Raw genomic sequence first — 10029 nt, 5'->3', positions numbered from 1 at the left:
TTACCATTTTATGTTGCTTTACTGTATGTTCACGAGAGCCTGTTGCGTGTGTTGTTAGCATGGCAGCTAACGTTTAGCGTCATCGACGAGCAGCCGGGTATAGCCGGGTACAGATTGTATGCAATTCTTCTGCTTGGTATCGCCGTGTGATATTGATTAGAGCCACCCTGCTAAATGTATTATACTTTAAAGGCGTTTTAGCTGTCTTTAAAGTCAAGCCGGTAAAATTTGGACTAAAAATAGGCTCTGTAGTGATTAGCATAGGTGTCCGGGCTTGTTTATTAGTGCTGTGAAAGATATTGTAACGTGAGGGTTCGAAGAATGGTGGTTAGAATCACTCTTTATATAAAGAAACAGCACAATGGAGACAGATAACTTTCTCAAGCAGTACTTTACTGATCACACCTCTGACTCTCGTCACCACCACGTACAAAACAGTCATGTGACTTAACTAACCAATCAGAAGCTACAGTGACTTAGACTGAGGTAACTGTTAAAGAATCACATAAGCAGATTCAACAATTTATCGTTACTGTTCACCAGATGTAATATTATGATTTAAATGTGTAAACATAGATATGTAAATAATTGTGTAAACTTTTTAAACAAATCTTTAGTGAATTAACTGCAATATATGAATTAACTTGAACTTCTAACTCTTACATTTCTTCCCTCTCTCACAAAAGAAACGTCCCTGTTTCACAAACCCATAGAGAAAAAAAAGTAATGCCTAAAAAGACACAGCATGACATCATTTTAGAACATAGTCCATGAGGTACTTTGGAGGTTTGACTAAATGTCTCCTGGGGCGCAGTGCAAATGCATGGCCCTGATCAGAGGGGACAGTGTTAGACTGGGGCGCCACCATATGTCCAGAAGGGGAAGCTGTCAAACACTGAGTCTGAGGAGCAGGTAACTGAGAAGTGGGGTTTTGGGGCTGCTGTTGGCAGGTCCGGGGGATCAATGAGGGAGTGCGGTCGAGTCCAGGCATGTTGCAGCTCTTTGGCGGTGCAGATGCTGAGTTCTGAAAGGGCAACGCACCTGACAATGCAGTCAAGTGAGGAAACTGAGATTGCATGGATGAGTCAGGAGGTGTGTTTTGTCCATGCTCTGGCACAGGGACATTGTAAGGTCTGAGACGATTGTAATGGACAATCTGAGACTTGTTGGACTGATCCAGGAGATAATGAATCCTGTATGTCACTCCAGGAGAATCCACATCAGATCCAAGGCACTCCAATATTTCAAAGGGGCCTTTCCAGTGAGGGGCGAGTTTCTGCTTTGATGTAGTGGGGTCATTTAACCACACAAGGTCTCCAGGAACATAGGGAATGTGTTTGACCTTTTTGTCATACTGTTGTTTCTGCTGGCTGTGGGCCAAGTCTCTGTTCCATTCCGCAGCCTCGAAGGCTGACTGAAGTTTCTGCATCACATAGTCAGTGGGAGAACCCGGAGTGGATGAAGATGGTTTATTATTAGGTAATAACACATTAGCAGGCATTCTAGCTTCATGGCCGTGCGTGAGGAAGAATGGAGTGAAACCTGTAGTAGAGTGAGGGCTAGTATTGTAAGCCAAAGCAACTTGGTTGAGGCAGTCATCCCATTCACCCGGCTGCTGAAGAAGTGATTTGGCTAACTGATCAATGAGTGTTCTGTTGAACCTCTCAATCATACCGTCACACTGAGGGTGATATGGGCTCGTTCTTGTCTTCTGGATGCCCAGCAGGTGACACAGCTGTTTCACAAGGTCAGACTCAAATTGACGTCCTTGATCAGTGTGCAGCATCTCTGGAATGCCATGGTCGCAGATAAAGTTTTCGAGAGAGAGACATTTTGCAACTGTTGTAGAGCGCTGGTCTGGAATGGCATAGAGGTTGACATACTTCAAGAAATAATCTTGAACAACAAGCACATACCTGTTGCCGCGACTTGTGATGGGAAGCTCAAGGATGTCAGCCGCAACCTTTTGGAATGGCTCAGTAGCCACAATTGTTTGCATTGGAGCTCTCTGATGCGGTATTGGACTCCGTCGTGCATCACATGGAGTACATTGTTTACACCATATCTTGATGTCACGTGACATAAACGGCCAGTAGCACAGTAGCTGTGCGCGTTTCAGGACCTTCTCTGCTGACAGATGACCTGATATTGGATTTCCATGCAACAGCTGTAGAACAGTGTCCTTTAAGGCGTGAGGAACAACAACTTGATACAGCACTGACTGAGTAGATGGGTTGAAAACTTTACGACACAGTAAACCATTATGAAACATCAGTCTGTGGTACTCTTGCCAAAGTGCTTTCTCAGCAGCCGTGCGCTTTGTCATACGCCAGTATGGTGGTTTCTGACCCTTAGCTTTCCAGCTGATGACATCCGACAGTATAGGATCTAACCGTTGTTCCTTTTGAAGGTCATCTTCCGGGAGCTGAAGCATACATGTGGAGGCGACCGACTGTGAAGCACTCTGTGTGTCTGGACCTGGAGGCTCTGGTGTGGTCCGGCTGCCAAAAACTTGTTTTGAATCTGTTTTGCAGGAAATGTGATGCACAGAACTAACCGAACAAGATGGACTCACATGAGTTGAGTGTTTCAAATCAGGTGGTGGACTGACAGGAGCAGTGCAGGTGGTGCTCTGCTCTCGTGGGCTTTTGTCAGCAGGACGACGGGACATTGCATCAGCGTTGAGGTGTCGGTGGCCATCTTTGTGAATTACAGTCCACTCAAAAGTATCCAGTTCAAGAGCCCAGCGTGCGCGGCGACCAGTTCTGTCATTGTCAATGGGTATTTTTTTGAGACCCAGAAGAGGTTTGTGGTCTGTGACAATAACAAAGGGCTGCTTGTAGAGATAATGGCGAAAATGTCTCACTGCCCAGACAATAGCCCATAGTTCTCTGTAATAGGTTGACCATTTCCTTTCTGCTTTAGTGAGAACATGGCTGGCATATGCAATCACTTTCTCCTGATGTCCCTGTTTCTGAGCTAGCACAGCACCAATAGCAGAGCCTGAAGCATCTGTGTAGAGTGTGAATGGCAATGTGAAATCAGGGAATGCTACCACTGGGGAATTTGAAAGTGCATGTTTCAGGTAAGTGAATGCATCCTGGCATTGAGAAGTCCAATGGAAAAGTGCATTCTTCTCAGTGAGTGCATGTAGTGGGACACTGTGATGTGCAAAGTTCCTGATGAACTTGCGATAATATGAACAAAGTCCAAGAAATGCCCGTATTTCTGTGGGTGAGCATGGAATAGGCCAGTCTTGAACACTTGCTACATTTTGTGGGTCTGGCTGAATGCCACTTTTGGAAACAACATGGCCCAGAAACTGTACCTGTTCTTTGGCAAAACAGCATTTGGATGGATTCAGCTTGAGGCCAGTCGACTGGAATCTGGAGAGTATTTCTTCCAAGTGCTGGAGAAGTTCGCTGAATGAGCGGCTGTAAATAAGGACATCATCCAGATACACTAGGCAGGTTTTCCATGGGAGGCCACGAAGTACCATTTCCATTAAGCGTTGGCATGTGGCAGGAGCATTGGTAAGTCCCATTGGCATCACTTTAAAGTGATAAAGTCCATTGCCTGTTGTGAAAGCTGTCTTTTCACGGTCTTTCTCCTCCAGCTCAACTTGCCAGTAGCCATGCTGAAGATCCACTGTAGAAAACCAGGCAGAGCCAGACAGAGCATCCAGCGCATCATCGACTCTGGGGAGAGGGTGGGAATCTTTGATTGTTACAAAATTGAGCCTTCTGTAGTCAAGGCAAAACCGCCATGTGCCATTTTTCTTGCGCACCAAAACCACTGGCGCTGCCCAGGGACTGTAGCTCTCCTCAATGACATCAGATTTCAACAGATTTTCCACTTGAGTCTGTATTTCAGCTCTCTGTTCAGGTGTTACTCTGTAAGCTCTCTGTTTAATTGGCGTAGCATCACCAGTGCGAATATGATGCTTGATTATGCCTGTGCGGCCTCTATCGTCTGAATGCTTACTGAACACTGCTGAATATTTCTGAAGCACTGATTTCAAAGACTGAATTTGAGACGGTGACAGGCCTGTTTCATTTATCTGTACAGGTGGAACTAAATCACACGCAGGTAAGGTTGCACAACATGCCTCTTCCGCTGGTAGGATGTCAACCGAGGATGCAGAGTGAAACTCACCAAGGTGCTGACCTGAATGTAGCTCAATGTCCTCTCTGGAGGGGTTCAAGACTCGAACCACAGTCATGCCATTTTGAACTTCACTTAGAGAGTGTGCTATGATGATGTCACGGGCTGGGTTGGGCATGAGGACACCACAGTAGTCAGTTGGCATGGGAGAAGCAGGGGTAGCTGCAGACACACAGGCTGTGATGAGAGTTTCACTCAGAGCTGGAATCTTAGTAGGTGCAAGCACAGATACATTACAGCAGGCAGCCACTTCATAACCTTTGGGCAGGAGAGGGATTTTCATATCCCAAAGTTGCAGTACCTTGTTCTTGAGATCAAGGAGGGCATGATGTTTTGACAGAAAATCCCAGCCTAATATGATTGGCTGTAAAGATCCTCTGAGGACTTCAAATTCCTGCTGCCATACCTGTCTTCCAAGTCTGACTCCAATGGTCAGCTTGCCTAAGATGTCCAGACACTGTCCATTAACTGAACAAGCAGGCACGGAGGAAGCTGTCATGGGGCGCTTTTTCAAAGCTGGATGAGAATTGCGAAAATCTTCACTCACAATACAGACAAAGGAGCCGGAGTCAATAAGAGTGCACACTTCTATGCCTTCAACAACAGTTAAGATGTTAGAAGAAACAGAGTCATCAGGTTGTGAGTCATTGTTATCAGGTGTTACTTGTGGGTTGTCGTCCTGGGGCTGTGATGTAGCAGCTGATGTTTGCCCCTCAACAGCAGCTAATGGAAGTTTCCCTGTCGGTTGGAGTTGGAATGTGCATGCCTCTCAGGAGATTGAAAGCGAACACTGGCCCTAGTGTATGGACTTGTGTCTCTATTTCTCCGTGGAGCTGGACTAGGACTGCGTCTGTGTCTGTCATCGTCACGGTTACTGTACCTGGTGTACTGGTAAGAGGGACGTGATGGAGAGCGGTGACGGTCATGGCTGTCGTTTCCATCAGGACCTCTCTGATAACCCAAAGAGGGGGGGCAATGTTCATAGCGGGACTCCGGATCAGGGCCATAATACAGATCAGGTGAATAATAGTCTCTGGGGTGATGTCTGGTATGGTACGGTGAAGGAGAGACACTGCGTGTGCCATGTCGAGCATCACGGGAGGAAGATCTTTCAGGCTGGGAGTCTACGCGCCGAGCAAAATAACTGTGTTTTCCTCGTAACTGCTGCACTTCATGTTTCAAACTGGTCACAGTAAGAGTCAGCTGTTCAACTGCCTGCAGGAGTTTGTCATCCGCAGGTTTAGGATGAATCATAGCTACCTGATCTGGAGGTTGAGTATGTGGCGATCCTGTAGTGGTCAGCTGCAGTGCTGCACGGGCTCTCTCACAGCGGCTGGCAATGCGCAGAGCTTGCTCAAGGTCCTCAGCACCCACTTCATGAATTTTTGACTGCACTGTTGGGTCCAAGCCAGCAACAAAACGGTGAAATTTTTCACCTTCCAATGCATTGCGATCATAGTTGGGAAAGGCTTCTAGCACAAGGCGAGTGATGTCTGCACTGTATACATCTAAACTCTCACCCGGTTTGCGAGGAAGAGCATTCACATGTGTTTGAAAGAATGGCAGGGAGTACTTTGGCCCAAAAACATCTCTGAGTCTTTCTTTAACTAAATCATAGTCACTCTGGGTTACAGGAGGCAGACTGTCCCAGTACAGAAATGCAGCATCAGCCAAGCGAGTAGGGAGGACGGAGGCCATCACAGCAGTTAAATCCGAATCAGGTGAAGACATAGCCCTTACTGATACCTCAAAGCGTCGAGCCCAGCTTGTAAAGGATTCAGTCCCATCGCCTTTGAAAGTAGGTGGAAGATCAATTTTCAGGGCACCAGAAACAACATGGGGTGCTAACGAGGCAGCGCCGGAACTCCGCTGTTGCGTTGTAGAAGGTCCGGCCTCTCGCGCAGATTCACTCTCGTCCGAAGACATAGTAGAAAAATGTCGAATGCAAAAATCACAAAAAGCATGAAAATGGGAAAGAAACTGCAAAAATCCGTAATATCTCCAAGAAGGAATAGCTTACTCTTCATCCGCTGCTCTCAAGGAGTGAAAAAAAAAATTCCCGGTAGAACAAAGCGACGATATCCACACGATAGGGGAATTAAGTCACCAAAAAGCACAAAACCACCAAAATAACACCACGCTGCCACCAAATGTAACGTGAGGGTTCGAGGAATGGTGGTTAGAATCACTCTTTATATAAAGAAACAGCAGAATGGAGACGGATAACTTTCTCAAGCAGTACTTTACTGATCACACCTCTGACTCTCGTCACCACCACGTACAAAACAGTCATGTGACTTAACTAACCAATCAGAAGCTACAGTGACTTAGCCTGAGGTAACTGTTAAAGAATCACATAAGCAGATTCAACAATTTATCGTTACTGTTCACCAGATGTAATATTATGATTTAAATGTGTAAACATAGATATGTAAATAATTGTGTAAACTTTTTAAACAAATCTTTAGTGAATTAACTGCAATATATGAATTAACTTGAACCTCTAACTCTTACAATATTATTGAGAGTCATGCCTTATGATGGCCGTTTTAACGTTTATATCATGTTTACAGATACAGTGCCTGTAGGGAATATCTAGATAAGCACACAGTTAAGGGGATATGTCCAAGGGTATAGTCTATAATACTTATTTTTTGCATCTTGCACATATAGTGAGCTATTTGCAGCATTTACAAGCTATTGAAAACCCAATTTACACATAATTGAGTGCATTTGTTGTTATCATTTTTGCACTGCTTGCAGCTGTTGCCATAACTACACATTTGAGGATATGTTGGTGTAACCTCTGTTTCCTCTGTTCGGGGCATCTATACAGCTTCCTGCAACAAGGGATGTTGCATGCTAGTAGGCACACAGTTATCCTTGAAGACTCTTCAGCCTCACATCAGTACAGGTCTGTAGCCATCTGAAGTGCATCTACTTTTGATAAACCTAAGAGTCATTTATCAGTCTTGGAACAATGTGCAGGTAAATGAAGCTGTGGTTACTTAGAACTTGTGAGAGTGTGTAGGCTAAGGTTTCTGTCATCATTAACATCTTTGATTTTCTCTTTACTGTACCTCCAGACTCTACCTGGCTGCCATGTACTACAATGAAAATGCTGACCGACCACAAGCCCAAACAAAAGAAGGTGAACCACTGTTCAAGGTCCAATTTCCAAAGGCCATGAAGGGAGAATGCAGAGCTAAACCAGTTAAGACTGAGCCGACATTCTATAAGTGTTATTTTATTTTTCAACCAAAAAATGTTTTGTACACATTGTATTAAATATTGCACGTATAATGTTATGACAGTTCCATCAACAACAAAATACAGTAAAGAAAATGTGAGGAGGTAGAAACAGACTTTCAGTCATTGTTTTGTAAAAAAAAAAACTTTTGTGTTTTATCAAACAGGGAATGTGGTGGACCTCATATTTGAAAAAGTCTTTGTTGACCTGGGACCATACACAGAAGCTGCTTTGGCCATCCCCATCCCATAGGACCTCACTGCACAGTTTGAGCGGCCTGAGAAGGAGTAGGTCATATCATGGAGCAGTCTAAAACCCACATACCGGCCTGTGGCGTCAGGGAACACGGCATGGATGCGTAGGACCACGCAGGCTGGAATGACGACCCAGATTCTGCAACCAAGGAAGCCCCAGCACCAGCTCACAAAGCTCCTATAGGCTAGATACCTGTACCGACTAAAACAACTGGACAGGGCATTTAGTCTTGCAAACATATCTATGTTGTGTCTCACAATTCTTTTTTATGGATACAGTGAATCTTACAGTTTTTTTATTATCACTGATTATAACTGCCTCATTTGGTGTAAATAAATGCTTGATTGTTACTAAAGAAATGACTCCTCTGAATTCATATATTATATGCACACTATCTGCTGATAGAAGAACTTTACAAATCAAAGAGCAGCTAAACTAATTTATTTGAGTGTGTGTTACTCTATTTGTGGTGTGTTATTACCATTGTAAAATTATGTGCACTGAAGTAAAACAAGACTGCCTAACATCTTTTATTTAGATTGAACTATGTTTTTACAAAGAAGCAAAACGTACTGGTGTATTCCTCTCAACCGTAAAGGACCATAGTGAGTGCGGTACATGTTGCAGGCATTCTGGAGGGAGTACACATTGAGGCAGAGCGGCTCCAACCCAGGATGGTCTACCATACATGGTAAATCTTCTGCGATCTCCCATAGCCGTCTGGTAACCTACAGTGAATTGCAAATGGTAAATTCTATGGTTTATTATAAATGTAATGTAATCAAAACAAATTACAGATTAGTTTGTCCAGTGAGAATGCTACCTGTGGTATCTCCTAGCAGCAGATATTCTCAGCTTCTGTGGGCATGGTTGCACAGTTTCCACAGGTGCACCTATCCAAAATATAGAGAAAAATGGTAACTCAAACACTGACAGACAGTGGAGCTAAGGTGGGTAAGACGTAAGCTTGGCTACATATGAAGTGCATATAACATGGGTCATTTATAACATGTCACTTATTGCATATAATGTGGAGCTTGACAACAGTGTAGTGTAGAAAACTGCACAGTTTAGTCTTTGACTAAAGATTACTGTTGCTGTCAAACATGTTTATGCTGATTTACAGCTTTCATTGTAATGCACAAAATACATTTACTACATAAAGGAAAATGTCATGATAAGCATCTCTGCTCAAAACATGGAGAAAAATAATTTACTTTGTCAGCACCTATTAAAATATCTGACTAGTACTGACATTGAACACCTGTAGCAGTCCACATACAACAAAGATTTTCAGACTGTAAAAGTATATCAGGAGGCATGACAGATAACTACACAATTCACAAAAGTGCTTATTTACCAAAAGAGCTCCCAGTAATGACGAGACAGTAACAGTTAGCATTAGCTACCTAGCTACATGTTAGTAACTGTGTGCCAGCACACATCAACAAACGGAAAATGTAATGGCAAAATACACAAAATTGGATACCAACCATTCAGAAACGTCCTGCTGCAGTTGTAGAGTTTGAATTTCTTCAGCAGCCTCTCCCTCTGAGTCAGATTCTGGATAAAAGTCATGTGGTTGAACCAAATCGCTACCGACGCCAGGTCGCTGGTCACGGTCACCGTAAACATTAGAGGCTGGTGCCAGAAGCCCGAACGGCATCCCCTTCCGAAGAGGGGCGTGGTCAGGCACAGCTCATTTGCATTTAAAGCTACAGACACAGAAACAGCCTGTTCTGAACAGGGCTGAAAAAGAGGGGTTTACAGGCATGCTGAAATATAGGATCGGAGTGGATTTTTTTAGCAAAAAGCTTCAAAGACATGCTTTGGGGACCTCTGAGACTTATTCAAACTTGTTGAAATGGAGCATAATATGTCCCCTTTAATGTTTTATGGTCATGGTTAGGGGTGGGCGGATCGATTTAAATATCGATAGTATCGATACTAACGTTGGTATTGGGTATTGATCGATGCTTGTGTGATGAGATCGATTCTTAAGTTTCAGTTTATCTTCTGTAGAACTCCAGGCATTTACAGAGTGACCGACTGGCCGTATAACACCGCTCTTCTCTCTCTTCACTCATGCTCAATTAGCCCCTCCGCTTCCACTGCTACACTCACTCACTCACTCACTCACTCACTCACTCACTCACTCACTGCCTGTGGCTTTTTATTTGCCTGAAAAATTTGCATATTAATGATACATTCACTTAGTAAATTATGATACATTGCACCCCCTACACAAAAGTACATGGTAGTAGTAAAAAGTATCGGTATTGGTATCGGTATCGGTATCGGCAATACTGGCCCTGTATTTACTTGGTATTGGATCGATACCAAATTTTGCAGTATCGCAC

General features: G+C 43.9%; 1 long non-coding RNA gene across 1 annotated transcript; it reads right to left on the bottom strand.

Moving 5' to 3' along the window:
- Positions 1–7996: 7996 nt before the first annotated feature.
- LOC147818178 (uncharacterized) lies at positions 7997–9283 on the bottom strand. Its single transcript, XR_015438240.1, has 3 exons — positions 9163–9283; positions 8493–8562; positions 7997–8397 (listed from the first exon to the last, which is right to left on the bottom strand). It is a non-coding gene; the product is annotated as an uncharacterized LOC147818178 (long non-coding RNA).
- Between the last annotated feature and the right edge of the window lie 746 nt (positions 9284–10029).

The sequence above is a fragment of the Seriola lalandi genome, unplaced genomic scaffold (genome assembly GCF_002814215.2).
Source record: "Seriola lalandi dorsalis isolate HSWRI2012SDOR001 ecotype SW California unplaced genomic scaffold, Sedor1 jcf7180002054684, whole genome shotgun sequence".
Lineage (NCBI taxonomy): Eukaryota > Metazoa > Chordata > Actinopteri > Carangiformes > Carangidae > Seriola > Seriola lalandi.
This window is presented reverse-complemented; position numbering and strand designations above follow the sequence as displayed.